Source organism: Schistocerca nitens, chromosome 2, assembly GCF_023898315.1.
Source record: "Schistocerca nitens isolate TAMUIC-IGC-003100 chromosome 2, iqSchNite1.1, whole genome shotgun sequence".
Lineage (NCBI taxonomy): Eukaryota > Metazoa > Arthropoda > Insecta > Orthoptera > Acrididae > Schistocerca > Schistocerca nitens.
In genome coordinates, this window is record NC_064615.1 from 330,529,938 (window position 1) to 330,556,425 (window position 26,488).

At 40.7% G+C, this 26,488-nt stretch overlaps 1 protein-coding gene across 1 annotated transcript in view; it reads left to right on the plus strand.

Moving 5' to 3' along the window:
* Positions 1–26,488, plus strand: part of LOC126236128 (glutamyl aminopeptidase-like) — a 470,917-nt gene that overhangs the window by 130,077 nt on the left and 314,352 nt on the right. The window lies entirely within an intron of this gene.

Genomic DNA, 26,488 nt, shown 5'->3' on the forward strand with positions numbered 1-26,488 from the left:
ATGTTTTATCAAATGTTCAAAATGTTCAAATGTGTGTGAAATTTTATGGGACTTAACTGCTAAGGTCAACAGTCCCTAAGCTTACACACTACTTAACCTAAATTATCCTAAGGACAAACACACACACGCATGCCCGAGGGAGGACTCGAACCTCAGCCGGGACCAGCCGCACAGTCCATGACTGCAGCGCCTTTGACCGCTTTTTTTTTTGTAATCTCATTTTTTGTTCGTTATTGTTCGTTTCAATTGTTCGTGGCGGACGCCACCTGACGCCCGTTGAAGTTCGTTATTGATCCATTCGCTCAGTTTTTTTTATTACAGGGGGCAGCTAACCCTCTGACCGAGCACGCTGAGCTACCGTGCCGGCATACCGCTCGGCTAATCCCGCGCGGCGTATGTGCTATCATTTTATTTATTATTTTATACTTTTTTAAAACTTGTGTATATAAAACAAATAAGTCGGTTGTAACAAAAGACAATGAGTAATGTTTTACAGTCGTACACATGATGGTAACTGTGTCAATTGGACATAGGTTAAAAATACAAAATATCTTGTTCAAAATATCTAAGTTAATAAAATTTTTGTTAAAACCTTGTTGCATACGAGTAAGTAGCACTTTGCATAGAAGGAGCATCCTCAAATTTGAGGATAAAAATAGTGCACTACACCCACATTGAAGAAGGTGGGTAGCGAAGTTAAATCTTTCTGCCGTATTTTTACGATCTAATGCGACACGTTTAATTGACCTGTCTTCCAGCTATCTGTCCCACATAGCAAGCATCGGAGTCGAGCATTCACTTCTATTTTATGACTGACTCACTTTTAAAGCTTATACAATTGTACATTTAATAAGGCACTCATGTTCTCTTTGTAACTTGTTCTTCATATATCTTTTAGCACTGAAGATGGCCACACGGTGACCAAAATCTGAATATGCAGTAAACCTTAGTTGCGACCGATTGACAAACCCTTTACTACTTGAAATAATACAGTCGCTGGGCACATCTAATTGCCAGTGGAATTAAACCTGATATATACAAAGTACTGTTATTGTGAAAGACGTGTAACCTAACGTAAATGTTATAACTTAATGGGGCAGTCGAAAACACCATCACGTGGCCTTCACAGAACAGAACTCTTAACAGTAATAAAACGCATCTCTAAAGTTTCTGGCACGGAACTCTTGCCAAAGCGAACATTACTGTCCCTGTGTCGTCAAAGAGTCAGTGATGCCGATTATTTTGAATACTTAGGACTGAGGGTACGTGGAACGCCGTCGTGGCAGTATTACGTTCAGTTCTTGAGCAGAAGCTGAATGCTGCTACCTTCACTATGAGAATTAATCACCTCTCACTCTGACGCCGAAACGCCAAGACTTCTTCACTTCGCTTACTTTAACTCTCTTATTTCGTAAGATGGTGTATTTCGGGGCAACTCTGCACTGTCATCAAGAATATTCTTAGCCCTCTTGTTGGTTGTGTGACAGAGATGCAGAGTCAGCTGCCTCCACATTGTAACCCTGCAACCCTGTGTGCATATATTCCGTCACAGGGTTTCTTGTTCAGAATATTGACTCAGACAGAATAAGCTACGACATTCAATCAGTGCACACTATACGCAAACATCATATGCACTTTGATAACATTCCTTATACAGAAAGGTGTGCACAGTTCCACATGTTTCATTTTCAATAGGCTTCCAAATACTGTAAAAAATGAGTTCTAAACACCATCTCTTCATATCTATGTTTAAAGATTTCTTTGTGACGCATTTATTTTATTCTGTATAGGAATTTCTTGCAGTAGATGAAAGCCTTTCTCTGTAACGTTTTATTTATTTGTATGACCTCTCACAATTTTTCGTATAGTATTAATTGTTTGTTTCTTTTGTTTATAAATTTTCTAAGCAGCATTCTGTATACTATGTACCGACTGCTTTCATAACAAGTCTCTTTGCCTTGCATGGGTCCGCAGAACCTGACAGATAAATGAAAGGAACGTCGGAAAAGATCATTCCGCGAAGTGCGTCCTGGCCATCAGCACACTACCGTTGTGCACTCGTCAATCGTCGCAATGGCACAATTCTTCTCGCAGAACCCTGAAATTGTTCGCAACTAATCTCACTCCCCATATCTGGGATCAGGTGGCTTAATTTGACTCATAATATCGATGTACTGGCTTGAAGGGCTGAAATTTCGGTGACTCAATCTGTTGTCTAAGCTTGAAAAGAATATCCTGCTGTTTTGGTTCAAAAATGGTTCAAATGGCTCTGAGTACTATAACATCTGAGGTCATCAGTCCCCTAGAACTTAGAACTACTTAAACCTAACTAACCTAAGGACATCACACACATCCATGCCCGAGGCAGGATTCGAACCTGCGACCGTAGCGGTCGCGCGGTTCCAGACTGAAGCGCCTAGAACCGCTTGGCCACACCGGCCGGCTCCTGCTGTTTTGGAAACAATTTAATTTTGTTACGTAATGGAAAGGGACACTAGTAAGTATCTCATTGTACTAAATGTGTTAAACTGCATCGAAATTATGTCGGTAAATTTTCTTTTTCCTTTTTGCTAAAAATGATACATTCTCAAGCTTATTGCTTCACACTCTTAACGCACTGGTATTTCCCAGCCTTGGGAAATATTTGAAACAAACGTATGAATTTAGCTGCGACATTCGCGCTTGGGCTTCCTCTTGCGACGTCGGTTTGCTTTCCTCGTGCGTGAGTCACGCACAGGCGGCGCCATCCGCCGCAGTGCTTTACGCAACGCCACGCGGCTATTCGCAGCTGCCGTCGAAACAACAGCCATGGGCCGACAGCTTTGTAATGTTCTCTTGAAACATCTTTCCGTCAAACGATAAGAACTGATCATACTTACGCAGATCAATTGAAATAACGCAATTATTTGCTCTCCTGTTTTTATAGTGGTTTCCCACCATCTGGTACAACACTACATTCCGAGAAATGTGTGACACCCACGACTACCTTTAACATACATCTCTTAACACGTTTCAATTACTAAACAATTTCGGTTCTAGTGAGTCTGCAGCATGCAGGAGGTCGAAGCACAACAAATTTTATTTTTGGTACAGGTTTCAGGTAAAAAGGAATACAAACGTCTCAAAAATGAGATTGACAGGAAGTGCAAAATGGCTAAGCAGGGATGGCTAGAGGGCAAATGTAAGGATGTTGAGGCATTTATCACTAGGGGTAAGATAGATACTGCCTACAGGAAAATTAAAGAGACCTTTGGAGTAAAGAGAACCACTTGTTTGAATATCAAGAACTCAGATGGAAAACCAGTTCTAAGCAATGAAGGGAAGGCTGAAAGGCGGAAGGAGTATATACAGGGTCTATACAAGAGCGATGTACTTGTGGGCAATATCATGGGAATGGAAGAGGACATAGATGAAGATGAAATGGTAGATATGATACTGAGCGAAGAGTTTGACAGAGCGCTGAAAGACTTAAGTCGAAAACAGGCCCCGGGAGTAGACAACATTCCATTAGAATTAATGATAGCTTTGCGAGAGCCAGCCTTGACAAAACTGCACCATCTGGTGAGCAAGATGTATGGGACAGTCGAAATACCCTCAGACTTCAAAGAAGAATATAATAATTCCAATCCCAAAGAAAGCACGTGCTGACAGGTGAGAAAGTTACCGAACTATCAGTTTAATAAGTAAGGGCGGCAAAATACTAACACGAATTCTTTGCAGACGAATGAAAAAACTGGTAGAAGTCGACGTTGGGGAAGATCAGTTTGAATTCCATAGAAATGTTGGAACACGTAAGGCAATACTGACCCTACGACTTATCTTAGAAGATAGATTAAGGAACGGCAAACCTACGTTTCTAGCATTTGTAGACTTAGAGAAAGCTTTTGACAATGTTGACTGGAATACTCTCTTTCAAATTCTGACGGTGGCAGGGGTAAAATACAGGGAGCGAATGGCTATTTACAATTTGTACAGAAACCAGATGCCAGTTATAAGAGTGGAGGGGGATGAAAGAGAAGCAATGGTTGGGAAGGGAGCGAGACAGGGTTGCAGTCTATCCATGATGCGGTAATGGAAACAAAAGAAAAATTTGGAGTAGGAATTAAAATCCATGGAGAAGAAATAAAAACTTTGAGGTTTTCCGATGACATTGTAATTCTGTCAGAGACAGCAAAGGACCTGGAAGAGCAACTGAACGGACTGGAGAGTATCGTAAAAGAAGGATATAAGATGAACATCAACAAAAGTAGAACGAGGATAATGGAATGTAGTCGAATTACGTCAGGTGATGCTGAGGGAATTAGATTGGGAAATGAGACACTTACAGTAGCAAATGAGTTTTGCTATTTGGGGAGCAAAATAACTGATGATGGTCGAAGTAGAGAGGATATAAAATGTAGACTGGCAACGGCAAGAAAATCGTTTCTGAAGAAGGGAAATTTGTTAACGTCGAGTATAAATTTAATTGTCAGAAGTATGGAGTGTAGCCATGTATGGAAGTGAAACATGGACGATAAATAGTTTAGACAAAAAGACAATAGAAACTTTCGAAATGTGGTGGTACAGAAGAATGCTGAAGATTAGGTGGGTAGATCACGTAACTAATGAGGAGGTACTGAATAGAATTGGGGAGAAGAATTTGTGGCACAACTTGACTAGAAAAAGGAATCGGTTGGTAGGACATGTTCTGAGGCATCAAGGGATCATCAATTTAGTATTGGAGGGCAGCGTCGAGGGGGGGGGGGGGGGGGGGACCAAGAGATGAATACACTAAGCAGATTCAGAAGGATGTAGGTTTCAGTAGGTACTTGAAGAAGCTTGCGCAGGGTAGAGTTACATGAAGAGCTGCATCAAACCAGTCTCTGGACTGAATACCACATCATCAACAACAACAACAACAACAACAGGTTTCAGCTGCACTATTGATTTATTTACTTGTAGTAATTACATGGTTACACGACGAGCTGGTTTCGACGTTTTGCCACTACGAAGCTTACCTGTGCAGATGCTATTGTAGGTGTTTCTTACATCTGTGTTAGTTACTATGCATGTGTGTGGCACATTGTGCTTACAGCTTGGCTGTTATGACATGATCCATATTGCATCTTGGAGTGTAGGTATCTGCTGTCTTTCTGCTACATTAATATCACGCTAGTTTCTAGTGTTTTAATTGTGTGATCTCCGTAAAGTTATTTTGACAGCTCTGACTCCATCAGTGCTATATACGTGCAATGAAAATTTCATTTCGCGGAAAGTCAATGATTACGATTAATTTTCACAGATAATATTTTGTGGTTTTACGTGAATAATGAAAGTTCTATTGTTTTGTGTTTGTCGTAATAGTTTGCCCTTCTTATTTTACAAAGTTGAAAAAATTTTCCCGGTATGTTTTACGTTTGAAATCTCCCTCTGGGGAATTTTTCTGTATTCCTCCAAAATGTTCATTGCTTGTCATTTAGACTCTTTGTGTAGAATTATTAGGGAAATTTCAGCATTTTGTGCCTTGGTTTGAGGCTTTTAAAATGAAAGTAAAAATTGGATTGGCTACTTTCGCAGTCTTGTGTATGTTCTTTAAATCTAATTTCGATATTCCTACAAGCTTGTCCTATATAAAATTTATTATAATTGTCACAAGAAAGTAGTAGACATCTGGACGTGAAAAAGTGGAGATATTATTTTTTATTGATCATATTTTGGTCTTCAAGTTGTTATTAGTACGAAAAGCTAATTTTATTTGTTTCTTGAACTAGTTGTTCATCTTCCAAATTTGGCCCCTGTATGGTGTTGTGAGATAGGCACGTTTATTTGTGACGTTTCTTCTCATTTTAATATTATTTTTTTCGTATCTGATTTGTTTTTGGTTAGGTATGCTGTTTATATAGTTTTAGCAGTACTTGAAATACAGAGAAAACCTACTACTACTGACATTATCATAAATAAAAATTATTGTCACTCAAATTTGCTTAATTGCGCATATTTCAGATAAATTATTAACATAATTTTGAAGTTCGCTCTGGATAACAATGCTATGCAAAATGAAATACAAACACTACAATACATAACCGATCATAATCACTCCACTTGTTCACGTCCAGGTATTCACAAATTTTCTTGTGACAATTGTAATACATTTTATACTGGACAAACGGGTAGGACCTTCCAAATTAGGTCTAAAGAACATACACGAAACTGCGAAAGCAAGCAATACACTTTTTACTTGTATTTAAAAAGCTAAAAACGCAGCGCACAAAATATCGAAAATGTCCTAAAAATTCTAGACAAAGTGCCTAAAGGACATACAATGAACATTCTGGAGGAAACGGAAATTGATTCTCACGCAGAAAAATACCTAGACGACATCCTTAGTGAACAAACAGATTTTAAACATAGAAAATGCTTGGAAAACTGTATTTGGATATAAAAGGAAAAGGACAGAAAAAGGGTAAATTATAACGACGAACACAAAGCAATAGAACATTTATTGTGTACGCAAAACCACAAAATACTATATCTGGAAATTAATCGTAACCACTGACTTTCCGCAGTAGACACACAGAATTGCTGGAGCCAGGGCCGTCAAAAAGCTGAAGCTGTCAAAAATAACTTTGCAGAGATCACACAGTTAATATACATAGAAATAACGTCATTATAATGTAACGAAAAGACGTTCCAAGACGCAATATGGATCACATCATACAAGCTAAGACACAAACATTATGTGCCACACTTAGACACAGTAACTAAGTTAGAAGTGAGGAACAACGTTATACCTATTACACCATCTGCGCTTGAAAATGGCAAAACGCCACACTTAGCACTTAGCAAAACGCCGAAACGACCTTGTCGTGTTACCTTGTAATTACCATGAGTAAATAAATCAATAGTACAAAAGAAACCTGCACTAAGAATAAAATATGACTTTTTTATTAGGTCGCTTTCTTGTCTGTTTGTTCGATACGAATTAAGCGGTTGGTTTTAAACTAACTTCCTGATGAGCTAGAGACGTTAAACTTTCAACATATATCCGAACAGCATGACAATGTTGTATTAATTCGCTTTCTTGTCTAGTTTTTGGCGGAGGGTACTTCGTGTACCAGTGCTATTTCCACCGTTTCGTGTTCAACCCAATAATGTTCAATGATAAGAACGATTGCTGTAAGACTCCGTATGAGCTCGATTCTCTCTAATTTTTACCTTTACGATCTTTCCGCGAGATTTAGATTGGATTAAGCAATACATTGGTTTACTTAGGTGAAGAGAAACTGAAATAAATAGGACATTTACCACATGTCTGTGTTGTACTCTCATCAAAATGTTTGATGTTGAGAGAAAATTTTCACACGCACAAGACTGAAAAGCTGACAATAATTATTTATATAAAAATATTTTAATATAACACGGTTTTAAAATGGACTGACTAGTTCAAAATAATTTTTAAAGCCCCATAAAGTTAGTCCTGAAAATTTATGCTTGCGAATTTTTAATATGACAATAATTGTGAAATTTAAAACGAAAAATCACACAACAATTCACAATATTCACATAGCAACAAAATTGTCAGTAACTGAGATGAAATATTCATACATGAGTTATCTGCTGCATCCGCCTCACATTTTTCGTTTTAAATTTTACAGGTGTTGTCAGTGTTTTTAAAAATCCATGAATACAAATTTTCAGGCCAATACATATGGGATTAGGAATCTGTATTGGGTAAGGAAAAATTATTTTGTTCTCTTAAAAACCTTTTACATTAAAAAGTTTTTTAATTTGAATGATTATCCTATGCTACTCCCTCCGCGATCAGTTACACATTACTGAATGCGTTGGTAATATTACACCATGACAGGAGATTCCTGATAAATATGGAACGGTCTTCTCATCATAAAGATATTACTATAAAACTGTCACAAAACGAACCCAAACGTTAGAAAACGTTAACTAACTTCTCATGGTTGGGTTTCATAGTGATGTAGAACAATATTAAAGACATCACATTCGCAGTTGACTGTAGAAAGTATTTATTCCAATGTTACAATTTCTACCTTAAGGCTTTTATCATATGGTATATTGCAAAACACTGTGCTTCAGCACATGTCCAACTTTGAAATATGTCGGAGGATTTTTAAAGTTTGACATGTGCTGAAGCACAGTTTTTACAGTATACTCATTGATAATTATCTTAAGGCCGAAACTGCAATAGTAAAAATTAACTTCTACAGGCATCGGCGAATGCGACATCTTTAAAAGTAAGCAGAAAACATTGTTCAACTGTCATAGCAAACTTCAGTAAGATCGCAATAACAGCTTGCTGTGCAAGTGGGGGTTAAGAGATCTTTGTGTCAGAACAGTATAAAAAAGAACCTGCGTCTTCATCCTTACAAATTTTCTACTGCTTATGAGTTAAAGCTTCTGCGCTTGTACAGTTCGGCCGGCGGTTTCCGAATGAAGTGTTATCGGGACAACTTAGTACTTCCTATGAGGACTGCATCGGCCTACCTGGCTGTGTGAAGTCACAGGATTCGAGCCATTATGCATCACTAAGTTCTCACCAGTACTTTGTACGGCCGTTGCATAATATTAAGACTGGTGTGAGATGCACGATTTCCGAGTCAGTCTTGTTTTGACCAACCTCTATTTCCATGTATACACAGTCAGTTTATAACACTAAGGCGTAATAAAATCATCTATTAATGTTATAGGTAAGACGACATCAAACGTGACACGAAGTAGGAGGCGAAACATTTAATGAATCGATATGAGAGGTTGGAATGAGAAGAGGGGACAGATCCATCATTGTTTTTGGGTGTGACATAGGCATAAATTTGTTAGTAGACTAAAATTATGAAACACAAACAAGGAAACGTTTCTGCACAGCTATATTTCTTTGAAGAAAATAAATCGTATGAAATACTACAAATACCTGTGTATGGTAAGTCAGAATTCGAAGAAATTTTCCACGGAGACCCCTACGTTCTGATTTGGTTAAAGAGAAAATTCATAAAAAACCGAAAAACAGACGAGACCCAAAGGGACACCAGCATTTCAATGCCTCCACTTACTACTTTCTACAGTCTACACAATATGCGCGAAATTGATAAACCAAAATATGAAAGCTGCAATTGAATCCAAGATACTGAACTAGCAATTCGTCTTCAGAAGATCTTAGATCATACAATGACAACATTTTCATACTTAGAAAAAGTATTCAGTAGCAGATGCACGCAAAAATGTCTGGCTTCATTTCCCTGCTCATTGAGACACATTTGTCTAAAAGGAAGAAGAAAGCTTAGCTACTTGTCGTTAGAAATGAACAGCAAACAAAAAATGAGCTGAAAGGGTGAAATAAAACCAAATGTTTGACATCAACTCAAATAACCGAGTAATTCATAGTCCTACCACAGATTTCAATAGTTCTGAAATTATGTCATCGACTCCTGCTGATTTATTTGAGTTCAGATCATTTAATGGTTTGTGAAATCATGAGCACATGATTAGCCGGCCAATTTAGTTTCGCCGACATCATCTTGTTACTCTTCATCTATCGCACTTCAAGACAGTTTCTTTCCACCGTACAGACTTTTTATGTACTCAAGCAATCTGCCTGTCTTATAATGTTACTTAAAATCCGTCTTGATTGCAATTTTTTTTTTAAATTCATATGACCAGTTTCGGTTCATTCAGAACCATCTTCAGATCTGTAAAAATAATGATACTAATTTACTATTTCACGGAAGCAAATCTTTTTCATCCTATCTAATCAACATCAAATGTACCAGAACGTACCTGATATTTCAGTTACAGGAGTAACCCGTCCAAATCCAGCAACTTTCACATGCTACGCCACATAAAATTGGTTGGCAGAGTGCACGTCATTTATATTAATTATAACACTATTACTGACAGGTACATTTGTTACATTCCATTTGCACATACTGTATTCAGTAGATCTTTTTTTTATATTAAAAATACTTAATTAAAATATGTAGATGTCAAGGTTAAAATCTGTACTTGTCAAAATTAAAAAACAGTAAAATTATCATTTTTATGCGATCTAAAAAGCATAGGGCGATTTATATATCTATGGTGCTGGTGTGAACGTGTTTTCCTCTACGGTCTGCTTCCGTGGTTCCCGCCATTTTGGTGTTATGCCGCGGTCCGCTCAGTCGTCTGATGTCCATCGCCGCGGGCCAGAGGGCCGCACAGGAGGGCCCCGTCAACGACGCCAGGCGCTGCACGTGTCTTCCGGCTTCTCCACCGCGCACCATCTCTCATCCCTCGGCCTGGATCTCCACACGCAACAGTTGTCATCTTAGTAGGTCGTCATAAATGCTAAAATAGGCGTTATGATTGAATTCGCTTTGCTCGTTGAGGATTAAATCCGGATCTTTATTTTTGTGGGTGTATATTTCAATCTCTTCCAAAATGTTAAGAAACCGTCCCTTATGAGCTCTATGCAGGATGTCTAAATTGTGTTCAATGTTCGTGACTGAGTGCTTTGTCGCAGCCATATGCGCCCCAAAAGCTGTTTTGTTTTGAGAGTAGGTGTGCTCCCTGAATCTGGTTTCAAAGTTCCTACCAGTCTGCCCTATATATTGTTTACTGCAGTTATTACATTTGATCTTATATACACCTGAATCTTGAAATTTATTCCTACTATTACATATTCTATGCCGGAGCTTCAATTTTAACGTGTTATTTGTTCGGAACCCTATTTTAACGTCGGATTTACGAAAGCATCTTTCAATTTTGTCTGTAATTCTTCCATTGTAAGTGAGAGCTACATATTTTTTTCTTGTTGTTCCTCTTAACTGCTACTTGACTTCCTTCTATTTGTTTCATTTGCCTCTTCTTTACCTTCCTATAAATATTCATCACCTGCTTACACGTATATCCGTTCGCTACAGCCACTTGTTTTAAAATACTTAACTCCTTTTCTACTTCCCGTTGGCTTAGTGGCAATCTTAGTAGCCTGTATACCATCGAAGTAAAATATGCCCATTTGTATCGCGGTGGGTGACAAGAGCGCTCATTGATAATCTTGAAATCTACATATTTTAATTAAGTATTTTTAATATGAAAAAAAGATCTACTGAATACAGTATGTGCAAATGGAATGTAACAAATGTACCAGACGCCACCTGTCGGTAATAGTGTTATAATTAATATAAATGACGTGCACTCTGCCAACCAATTTTATGTGACGTAGCATGTGAAAGTTGCTGGATTTGGACGGGTTACTCCTGTAACTGAAATATCAGGTACGTTCTGGTACATTTGATGTTGATTAGATAGGATGAAAAAGATTTGCTTCCGTGAAATAGTAAATTAGTATCATTATTTTTACAGATCTGAAGATGGTTCTGAATGAACCGAAACTGGTCATATGAATAAAAAAAAATTGCAATCAAGACGGATTTTAAGTAACATTATAAAATCACTGATTGCTGTTATCCCATAAGACATTATGTCTGTTTTTGCAAAATCTGCCTCTCTGTTCGTCTGCATTTAATACATATTTTCCAGCTGCATCTAATAGATTAATCTTTTTAAATTTTGCTTCTACGAAATTAAGTTTAATCTTCCCGACACAATCTATATTATACCTCCAAAGAAATTGTCAGAGTTCTTATCAAAGGTATCATTCATATGAAAAGTATACCAACAGCAAGACACGATCAATACCTTCACTGCATGACAGCAATGGTAACGTTGTAGATGGCAGCGCCACGAAAGCATTAGATGTGATTAAGGTACACTCCCTGACAAAAAAGTAAAGTGCTCAGAAGTGAGGAATGAAATGAAGTGAAACATCAAATGTTGAGTAGGCAAGTTATGTTATTGCCGTGACTACAAAATCGAGTCAAATTTACAAAGGACTTAACAATGTGAGTCTACTTATCAATATGACGGTGGATCGCTTCTGGTCTGATTGCATGCGCTGACTCGGCTACGAAGGCTATCAGTAAGCCGTCTTATCTTTTCCTGAGGCTAGCTGACCCACAATTGTAACTGGTCCTTGACATCCTGGATGCTACCACTGGGACAGAGTCTAGGCTGGTTCCACAAATGTTTTGTTGGGGATATATCTAGGAATATTATCGGCCATGGAAGTACGTCAACATTACGCTGATAGTTCTCGGAGACATGTGCCGTGTGAGTGCTAGCATTGTTCGCTTCAAAAATCATACCAAGGTACTGTCACGTGAGATGTAGCACGTGAGGAAGCAGGATGTGTGTGACATACAGCTGTCCCGCCAGAGAACCCCCTGTCCTGCCAGCCGTCACCGGAAGTCATACCCGACGGTTCGCCACGCAACACCGCTGGGACTCCCCAAAACATTTGAAGAATGGAATCTCCTCACAGGTCGCCTCCATACTCACCGACGACGGTCGCCCGGAGTAACGCAGAAGCACGATTAATCACTGAACACAATGCGACGGCGGTGAACAGCAGACCGTGCGCCCCGGTGTGTCACTACTCCAGATGCAGCCGTTTGTGATGTGGTGTTAACGACAACTTAAGACGGGGACAGTAGTGCCTAGTCTGGCTGCCGCTAGTCAGCGACCAGTTGTGTGTGACGACACAGCATGTTGCAGGCAGTCCATTACTTGTTCTCGGATGTTAGGAGGAGATGTGAAGGGGCTACGATGTGTTTGGTGGAACGAACGCTGATCCTTCCTTTTGGTGGTCAGATGTGGTAGGTTGCAGCCGTGACAACGGGTATGCCTGCCGTCACATTCCCATGTAGTCCAACAGCAGGTCGCAGTCACATCCAAATGTGCCCCAAATCTAGATACTGCACCATTCCGCCAGCCGACCAAACGGAGACCCACAACCCACAACGATGGCTCTTTCAAACCCCTGACAGATGTTAACACTGTCTCATACGAGTAAGCGGTATGTTCATGACCTTCACAGTGCTCACTCAACATATACCGCAGATCACGCCCTTATTTACCCTACCAGGCCTGGGAATAACACCAAACACGAAGAACATGAATGTACTTTGCTGGTCGTTCCACCTGTCACAGAGAACTGCAGCTCCTAAGCATTTACACACCCGCGAACGGTGTGTACGTGTATGGAGCTACATTTACATCCGACCACGTCTTCTGGTTGCTTTCCCTTTTTTCGCAGGCAATGTATGTCAAAATATAAAAGATTTTAATAAAATTTTGGCACCGTCTCACATGGATTCGCATCCGAACCAGTAGCCATAACAAGAAGACAAGTTCAAGGTAGTCATGCCAGCGACGGACCTCAAACCCGATGGTGCGTGTGGGGGGAAAGTTAGGAAGGAATCAACCTAGCTACCGGATCCTACGAGAGCGTGCTAAAAGGTGATACTTCCGAATTTTTTATGTGAACCCTCTTAAAGATTTTTAAATAAGGCAGGCGTTATCAACATTTTACATCTTTATTCTTCATGTGAAATTTTCTACAATCGAGTATAGATTAAAGTCTCAGGAAGTCTTTTCTAAAAGTATGTGTATGAGGTGTAGCCACGTATGGATGTGAAACATGGATGCTAAACAGTTTAGACGGGTAGATCGCGTAGTTAATGAGGATGTACTGAATAGAATTGGGCAGAACTTGAAGAAGGGACCAGTTGCTAGGGATCACCAATTTAGTACTGGTGGGTAAAAATCGTAGAGCGAGACCAAGAGATGACTACACTAAGCATATTCAGAAGGATGTAGGTTGCAGTAGTCGCAGGTGAAGAGGCTTACACAGGATAGAGTAGCATGGAGAGCTGCACCAAACCAGCCTTTGGACTGAAAACCACAACAACAACATTCTTCATGTCTACATATCTGCAGCCCTCTGCCGCTAGACGGCTCCGAATTGTAGCGTGTGTGTAGCTTAACTACGCCAGCGCATGACAAACAGAGTGCGGTAATCAAGTTTCTAATTCGAAAACGTAGTCCACACGTGGACCACCCTCTCCTCCAGTATGACACTGCAGACCGCATACGAGCGCTGAGACGCTACATCAATCCGACGCCTTGGGTTGATTGTCATCGATCGTGCTCTATTCAGTCCCAACTTGGCCCATCAGATATTCACCTGCTTTCAAAAGTTAAATAACACTTTCTATGACTCACTTTGATAGTGATGAACCGGCGCAATCAGAGATGGCGGTGCGGCTCCATTAGTAAAGTTAAATATTCTACAGTGACGGTATCAACAAACTGCTCTCTCGTTGGGAGAAATGCGTTCGTCACCAGGATGACGATGTTGATGGATAAATTTGTAGACTAAAAGAATGAAGCTTTAGAATGTTAACAAAGTATGTTTTTAATTCGATCACATAAAAAAATTGGAGACGTTACATTTAGCGCATCAGGAAAGAAGTAACAGCGTCCACGTTCAGTGAGGAAGCCAAACCCAGCAACCATTCTCGCACTGTCCAATGTAAGAACTTGTATCACTCGATCCCTCCCTCAGTGAGCTTATTTTTCTACTTGTTCAAAAATCGCACCGAGCTACCGTCATTTGAGAGGTAACACGTGAGGGACGCAGGGTCTCTGTGACATGCAGCTGTCCCGTCAGAGTACCTGCAACATTGTAGACAGAGGACTTGGTGTTTTCCGCATATATTTAAGGAGCGAGCTTAGTTCAAATGGTTCAAATGGCTCTAAGCACTATGGGAATTAACATCAGAGGTCATCAGTCCCCTAGAACTTAGAACTACTCAAACCTAAGTAACCTAAGCACATCAAACACATCCATGCCCGAGGCAGGATTCGAATCTGCGACCGTAGCAGCAGCGCGGTTCCGGACTGAAGCGCCTAGAACCGCTCTGTCACAGCAGACGGCTGAGCTTAGTCTTTCACGCAGTAGAGACACAATTGAACTTTTGACAGTAATGTGGTATTAAGAACTTAAACTTCTTGTAGGTATAGTGTTGCTTCTCAGCACATTTAACACTTCCGCCGTTATCGTGTACATCTGTAACAATCCCCGTGGCTAGTGAGGCATTGTACCTATTAAATTATTCAGTGCTTCATGAATAATTTCAAACGAGGTGAGCAAAAACTTTATCGACATAAACGTTGTATTCTCAGTGTAGAAACCTCGATTTTAAGTCTGACTGTCTCTGCACAGATTTGGGTACCATAACTTTTGGATCAATTTATTAACAGTTAAGATCTAGTTGTGAATTATTTGTACTTCAAGAGTGATGCGTGTGATACACCAGAGCAGTGAATAATTTATCTGGAGTTTGATTTTTATCCTTTAATCAGCACATCTAAAGCAGCTCCCTGAAGTGTTCAGAGTAAACAAACTGAACGGCCTACATGAATTGTGGGTAGCCATAAGCGATCAGTTTTACAACCTTTTTTGTTCACAGAACTAACCTTATTGAGCGGACGGTGTAAGACAAGTAGCCAGTAACCATGGGAACGATACGTTGAAGTAAATGGACTTCTCGTAGACAGCTTATCCCCCAATGGACATGGCTAGTAATATAAAATTTAACAGAGAAATCTGAAGCATTCTGAACGGAAATATTCTTATAATGGTAAATTAGTTTTTAACTGTGCTATAATACAACAGATTGGCCGGTCCTGTGGCCGTGCGGTTCTAGGCGCTTCAGTCTGGAACCGCGTGACCGCTACGGTCGCAGGTTCGAATCCTGCCTCGGGCATGGATGTGTGTCATGTCCTTAGGTTAGTTAGGTTTAAGTAGTCCTAAGTTCTAGGGACTGATGACCACAGATGTTACGTCCCATTGTGCTCAGAGCCATTTGAACCACTACAATAGATTAACGTCCGGAAAATTCGGCGGAAGGAGACATGTCAGCTTCAAGCAAATCAAATGTCGATTAACATATACGTTAGTAATTTGACCTACATTTGTATGAACAGCTTTACTCGAAATGGTTCATTCAGTGATCTCTTGAGACGTTCACCATTTCTCATCAAGCAACCTATTTTACGCTGCCTCAGACTACCACCCCAGATCATATCGATGGTCTCAAGTAAGCGTAATGACTGTATAAGACGTTCCAAGAATATCCTTTAGCACAAAAAATCGGGCGAGGAAAGCTGAATTTTTTGCCAACAACGAAGTCGCTAACAGCGGAACACTAGCACGTTTAGGCAACACAGACTGGAGAGGATATTACTCATCGTATTTTTGAAGAAATAGTACTGCAATTCACGTTGAGTGATTTTGGAGACGTGATAGACACATAGGGACTTGAAGTTCGTTTCAGTGGAATACTAATCAGTTTTACAGGTGAGAAATTAAACATTTTAACGAGGGCGCTGGGCCACAGTTTCAGCCAAAGTATTATAACTTCCTCCCCTTCTGTTCAACAGATGCACTCAATTTAATTAAGTGAGGTGACGCACTGACAAGGCAACAGAGTTGAATTACAGAGGAGAGAGGTTAATACCCTGTGTGGCCATTCATATTTCAGTTTTCTGTGGTTTTGCCAAAGTGTTTCAGGCATGTGCCAGTTTTATTAGGTCCAAACATTCCAAAACTGAGGCTATAACGAATTCCAAACAAAAGCGAATGATTTTTCACTGTTTACTCAAATTAGAATAGATTTGGCGCGATACAATTCTCTGCACGAGTTTTCAATTTCTTCGTGATCCCAGGCAAGTCTTTCGCAACTAAATTGAGAGTTTTCAGTTTTACCAATAGGAATCAGTCGCAGATGTAAGAAGTACGCTGAACTGGATGGACGGTACAAAGCTGAGATTTCTTGCATACCACAGAACTGCTCAAGCACTAAATAAAATCTCTGTTTGCAGTACGAATGTTGTCGGACATAGGTCGTGTCAAAATCAAAAGCTAGCATATTATGCTTACTTTCATTCCACAATGTCGCAAGGGATTTTTTTGGGGGTAATCTATTAAGCTAACCTGAAGTTCTCTGGGTCCAAAAATGTGTGATAGGAATTATTTGTGGTGTGAACTCCAGCAGAGGCCTGTTTAGGGGTTTAGGGATACTAACTACTGCCTCCCACTGTCATTTATTGTTGGCAAATGAGCTGGATGAAATATGTCAGCTCAGTTCATGGAATCAATACTAGAAATAGGAATAACCTTTACAAAGATTCAAAGTCACTTACTTTGGGCCAGAAAGGTGTTCATTATTTACGAACACACATTTTCAGTGACGCTGGAGCAATCATAACAAGTTTAACTACGAGTACAATTCAGTTTAAGACGAGTCTAAAGGATTTGGTGATGGCCAACTCCCTCTACTCCAATGATAATTTTATTGGTAGAACCAACTGATGTGTAGTGTTACTACCAATATCATTAAGGCGATCATTGTAACATGATGTTTCTGTTGAACATATAGACCTCAGTGTATTGAACTTATACGTGATTTATGACTAGTTTGTAGTTACCCTTGCAAGCAAAAAGATGTGTAACATTTTTATAAGGAATGTTCAGACTCGCCGCTGTGTGATTTTAATTTTTATTTCTTTCCGTTTTACTACGGATCTGTTTCGGCTAAATTGTAATTATGGAGTGCCCTGCAGCATAATGTGAGTGACATTATTTTCATTATACATTTTTACGTTATAGTAGGCAATATGAATATGTATAATGAAAAAATGTCACCCACATTGTACAGCAGGTCACTCAGTAATGGCAATTTACCCATAGTGTAATATCACGTTGCAGAGAGTCGGGACATTCCTTACAAATATGCCACTACCTGACCTATACTACGCTGCAGACCTGTGGAACATAAAATGTTCAAAATTTTTTGACTTGTTCCACATCCGTCAGGACCATTACACTTGGCACTTGAGATCTGTGGAAGATGCATTAGCATATTTGTTTTTCTCTATAAATATTTGTAGTGTGTTCTTGTTTTTCGAATGTGTTCTTCAGTACTGATCTATTTGAACGAAAAGTACATCTAATCTAATGTAGCCCAACGTAATTTTTCAGCGAGGAACCTGTCATTTATTGTTGGCAAATGAGCTGGATCTTTGAGATACAAAAGGGAAAAAAATCACGAGTGCTAAATGTCCAGGCGGGGTCGTTGGATTCGAACTAGCAAGCGTTTTAATACTCCTTAATGATATTGTGGTATGGATTGCTTGTGAACGAAGCCATTGCTATCGAAAACCATCCCCAACATAGTCCTTACCATTGGTTTTTGAACTTGCGTGTTTTGTGTCTTGGGAACGTCTCAGAACCGCCTGTGAAATTATGATGATTTCTATCAGGACTACAGACAAAATACCAAGCATCGTCAATAATAACCATCTTGTTTAACAAGTTCTCGACTCCATGAATTCTTAACAAGACCTCTATTACCCCTTTGCTCCTGTATCAGAGACAAACTTTACTCACAGCTTTCGCTTTTTTTATCATTTGAAACGTCTCCTACAGTCTCTCTTTGGAGAGAGAGTTGTTGGACGACGACAGCATTCGTCGTTCTTCGCTGTCTACTGGCAAACACAAAACGTTTGGGCTACCCCGGACAGTAGTATGGGGCGCCATACCCTTTCTAAGTAAGTTCAAAAGACTTTTTGTTGAAAAACGAGCCTTGCTCCAATATATAAGTGTATTTTCTTGTGCCTCCTCCTCACACATCTCTCGAGTCTGAAGCTAAAACACAACGCAAAATCACATCAGACGTCCACTGTCTTAAAGAACAATGTTTGTACGAAAATGTTCAAAGTAATTCAACAATCATCCGAAAGACTGGTTAAATGGCAGGACTAAAAATATTTGCCTGGAAGCTTATGGATCACAGTCCCTTCTAAGGGTCGTCAAGTGCAACCACGTCATTCATGCGACGCCCAATGTCGATAGAAAATGATTTTTAAACCGGAATTTTAAGTACCTATCGATAGTGCGCTCCCCGAATTAGTCTAGTGCGATACTCATTGTATCGATATATATTAAGGTGGACATTAAAACAGGAAGAATAACAAGTACTCCAGCAACGGGTGAGCAGCGCTGCCACATGGCGGTAGCAGTCACTGTGCACCAGGGTGGTGCTGTCTCTGCCGGAGTACAGATTACTGCTCGTGTTTTACTGCCCATGTTAGTACATGTCTATAACGAATACTGTGTTAGATTAAGGAATTGCTGTAACGAATCGGTGTGTAAAATCATTTTGTTTGCAATGGGAAACAAACCGACGCTTTCTTTCAACACTGGACCTCGCATGAAAGACGTGGTGACCTGGATTTGTTTGGCATGACTCCAGCTACAAATTGCAAAAACGAAGTTGCAAATACACTACTGGCCATTAAAATTGCTACACCAAGAAGAAATGCAGATGATAAACGGGTATTCATTGCACAAATATGTTACACTAGAACTGACATGTGATTACATTTTCACGCAATTTCGGTGCATAGATCCTGAGAAATCAGTACCCAGAACAACCACCTCTGGCCGTAATAACGGCCTTGATATGACTGGACATTGAGTCAAACAGAGCTTGGATGGCGTGTACAGGTACAGCTGCCTATGCAGCTTCAACACGATACCACAGTTCATCAACAGTAGTGACTGGCCTATTGTGACGAGCCAGATGCTCGGCAACCATTGACCAGACGTTTTCAATTGGTGAGAGATCTGGAGAATGTGCTGGCCAGGGCGGCAGTCGAATATTTTCTATATCCAGAAAGGCCCGTACATGACCTGCAACATGCGGTCGTGCATTATCCTGCTGAAATATAGGGTTTTGCAGAGATCGAATGAAGCGTAGAGCCACGGGTCGTAACACATCTGAAATGTAACGTCAATTGTTCAAAGTGCCGTCAATGCGAACAAGAGGTGACCGAGACGTGTAACCAATGGCACCCCATACCATCACGCCGGATGACATGCCAGTATGGCGATAACGAATACACGCTTCCAATGTGCGTTCACCGCGATGTCGCCAAACATGGATGCGACCATCATGATGCTGTAAACAGAACCTGGATTCATCCGAAAAAATCAAGTTTTGCCATTCGTGCACTGAGGTTCGTCGTTAAGTATACCATCGCAGGCGCTCCTGTCTGTGATGCAGCGTCAAGGGTAACCGCAGCCATGGTCTCCGAGCTGATAGTCCATGCTGATGCAAACGTCGTCGAACTGACCGTGCAGATGGTTGTTGTCTTGCGAACGTCCCCATCTGTTGACTCAGGGATCGAGACGTTGCTGCACGATCCGTTACCGCCATGCGCATAAGATACCTGTCATCTCGACTGCTAGTGATACGAGGCCGTTGGGATCCAGCACGGCGTTCCGTACTACCCTCCTGAACCCACCGATTCCATATTTTGCTAACAGTCATTGCATATCGACCAAGGCGAGCAGCAATGTCGCGATACGATAAACCGCAATCGCGATAGGCTACAATCCGACCTTCATCAAAGTCGGAAACGTGATGGTACGCATTCCTCCTCCTTACACAAGGCATCACAACAACGATTCATCAGGCAACGCCGGTCAACTGCTGTTTGTGTATGCGAAATCGTTTGGAAACTTTCCTCATGTCAGCACGTTGTAGGTGTCGCCACCGGCGCCAACCCTGTGTGAATGACCTGATAAGCTAATCATTTGCGAATCACAGCATCTTCCTGTCGGTCAAATTTCGCGTCTGTAGCACGTCATCTTCGTGGTGTAGCAGTTTTAATGGCCAGTAGTGTATTTGTCGAAAAACCAGAGAAAATGTGTCTGATGACTCTTAGGGGGAATACTCGTGCAGGGTGAAGGGGAGGAAACGCGTGTTCTTTAAAGTGCTAGTAGTCGACGACGAGTGGGGTGTTAACCTTGAGCGACCGCGTCAGACAGCCCAGACGATGCCGTTTCAGTCCCTATGGAGCTTTGGAATATCGTGTGTTCGCAGTCGAGCAGTTCTTTAGAAACAAAGATACTGTGGTCACTGTTCAACGTCTTTTCTGTCGAAAGTTTAATGTTGGACGTCGAGATGCAATCCAAGATCTAAATATTGTATTAATATTTTATTTTTGTGAGGGTCCACATCTTCAGAGTATTTTGAGAATGAAAACATGGTCCAGGTAGGCTGTGTTATATTTTTATTATCTATGTGATTGTCCAATTTAGAACTTTGCTGATTTTCAGGTTTAAGATACGTGCCTGGAAATGACCTTACGTCGAAACTGGCCATTCGCATAGATAATGAAAAAAAATAATACAGCCTACTTGGACCATGTTTTCTTTGTCGAAACACTGTACTCCGATGGGCTGCAACATTTAGAAGTACTGATCTGTGATGAAAAAGAAACCACCTGGTCTTTCACGCTCAGTCAGAACTCCGAAAAATGTAAGCAGATTGGGAATGTCAGTTCTTGCTAGGCCGAAACGATCCACTAGGTGACAGGCTGGGTATGCCAGATCGTTTGCTTCACCGCACCTTACATGATGATCTCAAATTTCACACGTACAAAATAATGATTGTCCAGCAGCTAGGTGAAACGCACTTCGTGTAGCGCACAGAATTTTGTGTCATTTTATGGGCGCTGTTCTTACTGGAGATGCAAATGTCCCCGTATCCATGAATTATGAAGCCCATTCTCATCTGGACGGCTATTTTAATGAACTGTCGGTATAAGCGCCAGAGAACCTACATGAACTACACCAAAAACTCTCCGCCGCTCAAAAATAACAGTGTGGTGCGTATCTCCAAGATGAAGCAACCGCAATTACTGCAACATCAGCGCACTACGACGAAACGTTGAATAACTTTCTTCGTCTAGGATATGAAAGGCGTCGAGTGAACATGAGAGAAATGTGGTTTCAACAAGATGGTGCCACAGATCACACGGCGAGAGAATCCATAAAGTGGTTCGATAGATGTTCCCTGGACATGTTATTTCACGATATGGTGATGTTCCTTGGATCCTGTAACCTCCCTCTTACTAATCGGCCTATCCTGCTTGCTATATAAAATAGACCGTGGATCGGGTGTATGCCTAATGGATTTTTTCTAATTGAATAAGGCTATCTTTCCCGAAGAAATGATACCGATAGGTAGGAGGAAAGTGTACAACCGACCCTTCTGATGGAAAGTCTACTAAAAATAAAAAGTAATTAAACCGAACAGGACTATAATTTGGAAAATGAAAGTTATTTTGTGCATTCACTCACGAACAACACTGGACAGAAAAGGGGTTCCACTGATCATAAATCCAAAGTTACACTAATGAACGAAAAGGAAATAATTAACGGTCGCCAGTCCACTAGGGCAATTTACATCCAAAATCCTGTACAAGATGATGGGAAAGAAAAACATGTATGTCTTTTTTTTACACTAATTTTAAGTGAGTATGTAATGATAAAGAAAACTGAGAAGCCACTCTTGCGTTATGTTTGGCATTAAATTTTGAAAAAGGCAATCGAGTAATGATTTGAAAATATGCAATTAAACTGTAACTGTATGGTAGTACTGAACTTCGTTATGTGAACAATGACTTTCAGTGACCTCAGCATAATGTCATCAAAGAAATTTAGAAAAACAGCAAGCTCTTTTTACTTTGCAGTTACTTATTTTGCAAATTGGATTTCATATTACTGTCTGAACAACTGAGCCTTTTTTTTTACTGACTTGAACAGAATTAAATACTAGAGTACGTACCAAAACAAACAGCCATGTGCTCCAAGCTATATGTAAAATAAATAAAGCTTCTGCACTCTTAATTTGTGCATTTCTTTAGATTTTGATTTTTTCCAGTGATTCATTCTCAAACTTGAAAAATGAAATTGCTTTACTTTAGTCACATACTGAAGCCTCTGTTCTACAACAGTTTATTGAAAGTAGATTGAGGCTATAATTCTTAAAAGTGAAATTATGTATTACAAAACTGGCTGGACCTATTCAATTTGTTTCTTATGACACTCAGTTAGCATATAGGGAAAAAAAGGAACAAAGATCCTGCTTGGTAACAATGTCTGGGGGCAATGAGGACACAATCGCCCTGAATTTAACTGATTCTTATTTAAATAAATTTTATCAATCAAATCACATTCAGTTGTGCTGTTGGATTAGCCATTAATACTTTCTACCAATGAACAGCCTTACTTCAGAGCTGTGCATACGACGAAACTCGGAGCCGACGACGAATCTGTGTCGCTGGAACTGCTGCTGTTGTTGAAGACTGTAGCATCTTGTGAAGCACGGCTAATTGCGGGAACGGGCAATCGTAATTAATACAGCCTCTTTCGACCGTCCACTGTCCGTACTCCTACTACTAGACATCTGGCCGGAGCGTGTACATGATGCAGCCGAAATGATACTCTCTGCCGGCCGAAGTGGCCGTGCGGTTAAAGGCGCTGCAGTCTGGAACCGCAAGACCGCTACGGTCGCAGGTTCGAATCCTGCCTCGGGCATGGATGTTTGTAATGTCCTTAGGTTAGTTAGGTTTAACTAGTTCTAAGTTCTAGGGGACTAATGACCTCAGCAGTTGAGTCCCATAGTGCTCAGAGCCATTTTTTTGATACTCTCTACTGCGAGAGCGTTAACACCACACTTCCGCACACTACTAAGCGCTGGAACCCGTCTCTCCCTCTCCCCGCGCGCTCCATGCAACAACTCCCTGCCCAAAGATTTTACAACGTACAAGCACTGCTGTTATCATTGCTAGTCGATGCAAATAACAATTCCTTTGGCTTTTCCCCAGAGCTTGTAAGTTTCACAGTAAAACACAGATAAATAGAATGAAACGCCAACGAACTTCTACCTAAATGTACACATACAGTGAAGCAATGTCATACTTATTAAAAGAAAGCATTTAAATTACAAATATTTACATACAATTAAAAAAAAATTATATATCGGTAGCAGGTGCCATGCATCCTGAATTTTCGGTGTTGCAATCCCACTCTCACTTGATCTATCGATCTATGACTTCTTTTTGTGGGACTACTTGAAATCAAGAGTGTACATCTACAAGCCCCGTACAATCGATGGCCTGAAGACTTCCATTCTTTAGGAAATTGAGACCGTGCCGAATGAAATGTTGGAGGGAGCCATTTGTAACTTTCAGGAGAGAATTCAAATTTGTGGCCCGCAAGAAGGGCGCAAACTCAACGACATTATTTTCCAAGTCTAATTAAGATATGTAGATTTCAGAAATGCAATAGAAGTACTATTATAGATTTCAAGAGTTTTTACAAAATAAAACTAGTTTTCCGTTTTTCGACAGGGAAAAAAACGTCTTTCCTCTGCTCCACCCTTTACAAAGGAGTGTTCCATATTCTTACACCAGATACTGCTGGTCAAAAGAAAATGCTGGGCCAGTGCAAGCAGTACTCGCGCTCTGTGGGTTATGCACAAACTTGATTATGTATACAGATAGTTCATCTATAGTGAGTCTGCGAGCATCAAAATATGTGATACAAGTGGCCACATCTTCTGATTGCACCGACTTACGAGCTTAAACGTTTTACATCGGGGAAGGACCATAGAACTTAGTACTTGATATAATTTCAACTCGATGCCTCTACCAGTTCCTGAGAAAAATGGGTCTTAGCAGACGGGCAGACAGACAGATAGTCGGCCCCTATATGGGCTCCGTTTTCACAGAACCCTAAAAAGTATTGCAAACACATCATCTGAAACAAATAATTGTTGAAATATTAGCCCTCCTGCCTCATGATAGCCACCCGTCTCTTGAAACTATATAGGACGCTTAATGTGGTTCCCGCCCATCTATAGCCATCCTTCAGTCCTCTGCCTGAAAGATTAACAAACTCGTATGACCACCGGGTTAGGTCACATGCATAGGACACATGTCGCTGTAACATGTGCACGTCGTCGGTGTGTACCGAATACATCAGTGCCTTTAAATGCCCCACATCAGGAAATCTGAAGGATTAAGATGAAGTGGACGGGGAAGGCCACGCCACTGGATTTCCACGAACAATGCATCGCGCACTACAGTTTTGAGTCGGGTACTGCAACAGCCTCGAAACAACGGGATTGCGGTTGTAGGGGTCAGATGTATGTGATACGTTTATGAACAGTATTACAATCGGGGGATTAAACACAGAGACAAATGTAATCAGTAAAAAATGAGCCATGATCGTCTACAAGCAGATAGCTTAGTCTGGAGAAGGCCTTTTCGAGCAGCTGGGTGTCGAATGTCTCACTAGTTGAGATAGAGACACCTACTTATTTACGTGGAGCCCCTTTTCCATTGCCCCCTGTCGACGTCGGTGACACATTGCGTTGGGGAGTCATCCTGATCTATGACCGCTGAACAGCCGCCTACAGATCATGAAGATATAAATGGTCCAGTGACGTCACGGAGGCGCTCATTAAGATTGAGGTCGGGTGACCTGGAGGCACGCACAAGCGCTCTTATGGTCTTAGAGTATTCCTCAAATCATTCTGACATAGTGGTAAGAGAGACCGCTTTTAGGGGCTGTAGGCGAATAAACGGACGAGAGTGAATTGACAACAGGCTCGTTATTTGCTCATCTCTGAAAGAAGATGGTACACATCTTGAAGCCTAATAGAGTCGCACGTAGACATCCCGCTTTATACAAAAATGCCTGCAAATTCTGCCCGATCAGTGCTCTGATCGCAAGCAAGATGCTCATGTGATTGTGGATGTAATCGCGTCCCGTCAGTGGCGTGTATCAACGAGTAGCGTGAATCATCAGGACCACCTTACTCCCACTTCCAGTGGCGATTTTCCTGCATCCATGCTAATATTTGAATCCCATGATTTGCCTCGTGACATGAATGGTGCGATGGTTTTCGTACCTCATAGCCAACGGGTGATTCTCTGTGAGATAATTACAAATTAATTAAAGTATCTGACAGACAAATGGTTCAAATGGCTCTGAGCACTATGGGACTCAACTGCTGTGGTCATTAGTCCCCTAGAACTTAGAACTAGTTAAACCTAACTAACCTAAGGACATCACAAACATCCATGCCCGAGGCAGGATTCGAACCTGCGACCGTAGCGGTCTTGCGGTTCCAGACTGCAGCGCCTTTAACCGCACGGCCACTTCGGCCGGCTATATCTGACAGACAAAATAACTCTGATAATAATATTTCTTTTAGGAAACTTGTGACGCCTAGAAGAATTGTGTAAAACATGTTGAGCTTAGTAACAAGTTGAAATCAACTGCAAAGACCAGTAAGGCATTCTTCAAAGAGGAAGATCTTTAATTCGTAACTGAGGACAGCAGTTGTAAAAGTGAACAAAAATATCTATTTCCTTCCGTACTTAGGGTTCATAGATCCTCGTCTCCCGTACAGATGTATAATACACTGAGGTGATGAGAGTCATGGCATAACGATATGCACATATACAGATGGCGGTAGTATCGCTTGCACAAGGTATAAAAGGACAGTGCATTGGCGGAGCTGTCACTTGTACTCAGGCGATTTGAGTGAATAAGTTTCCCACGTGATTATGGTCGCACGATGGGGTGTAACAGACTTTGAACTCTTAAATGGTAGTTGGAGCTAGATGCATGGGACATTCCATTTCGGAATCGATAGGGTATTCAACATTCAGAGAT